The sequence below is a fragment of the Terrapene carolina genome, unplaced genomic scaffold, assembly GCF_002925995.2.
Source record: "Terrapene carolina triunguis isolate 2854851 unplaced genomic scaffold, T_m_triunguis-2.0 Scaffold18946, whole genome shotgun sequence".
In the NCBI taxonomy this organism is placed as follows: Eukaryota; Metazoa; Chordata; order Testudines; family Emydidae; genus Terrapene; species Terrapene triunguis.
In genome coordinates, this window is record NW_020683297.1 from 1 (window position 1) to 1122 (window position 1122).

General features: G+C 67.7%; 1 long non-coding RNA gene across 1 annotated transcript; it reads right to left on the reverse strand.

Annotated features, from left to right (window-relative positions):
• Positions 1–105: 105 nt before the first annotated feature.
• Positions 106–1041, reverse strand: LOC113408566. Its single transcript, XR_003370323.2, has 3 exons — positions 899–1041; positions 666–753; positions 106–291 (listed from the first exon to the last, which is right to left on the reverse strand). It is a non-coding gene; the product is annotated as an uncharacterized LOC113408566 (long non-coding RNA).
• Between the last annotated feature and the right edge of the window lie 81 nt (positions 1042–1122).

A 1122-nucleotide genomic window follows, 5' to 3' on the forward strand; every position in this document is an offset into this window, starting at 1 on the left:
CCCCCCCCCCCCCCCCCCCCCCCCCCCCGTCCTTGTCCCCCCTGCTGGGCTCCCTCCCCGGCCACCTGGGTCCCCCCCTCCCCCAGTGTCAGGCAGAGCCGGGACTCGAATCTCCTGGGATTTTTATTTCATGTAATCCCATAATTAACCCCTGGGCCGCCGGGATCCGGGAGGGGGCGGGTCCATCGTCCCGGTGGGTGGGGCAAAGGGGACCGGCCCTTTGCCCCGCCCCCTCCGGCGCAGGCTCCTCCCCGCTGGTCTTCAGGTCTGCAGCTCCTCTGTCCAGTGTCCCTGTGGGCAGAAGGGGGTCAGAGAGGGAGGAGCTTCCCCGTGAGGGGGCGGGGACAGGATGAGGGGGAGGGGCTTAGCTGCCCTAAGGGGGGGGCTACAAGGGGTTTGTCTGCCTGAGAAGGGGAGGAGTTTAGCTGCAAGACACTGTGGGAGGGGAGGGGAGAGAATGGGGAGGGGCTTACCCGCGAGAGGGGGCGTGGTCAGGGAGGGGCTTAGCAGCCAGAGAGGCAGGCACAGGGAAGGGGGTGGGGTTAAAGGCAAGAGGGGCGGGGACAGAAGAGGGAAGCCCGATGGGCCCACACAATGGGTGGGGCTCTTGTGCCAAAGGGGAACACACTAGGGGTGGAGCTTAGCAGCAAGTGGGCGGGGCTTACCTGGGAGGAGGCAAGGACTTCTTCCAAGTCACCATAGCAACCCTGGTGGTAGCGAATCAAGTCGCCCCACAGGAGCAGGTTCTTGCAGCTGCAACAGGAAATGGGGGGGCCTTCACCATGGGAGTTGGGTCGCCACGGCAACATGCTGAGGATGTTGCCCTGGGCAACTGCGTCCCATCGCTGCCCTCCCTGGAGATCCCCCCTCCCCCAGGGGATCCCCCGGGGCCCCATACCCTGGGCAGCGCCCCTCCACGGGCAGGAACTGCTCCGGCTCCTCCCGCAGGAACTCCCGCGCCAGGCAGGCGGGGTGGGCAGCCAGGGGGCAGGCGGGGTGGAAGCAGCGCAGCGGGGGGTCGTCCGCATCCTGCAGGGGGGAGACAGATGTGGGGGAGGGTACAGCCCCCCCAACCACTAGCCCCCACTCCCCTCCCCTCAGCTCTCAGCCCCCCCCCATCTA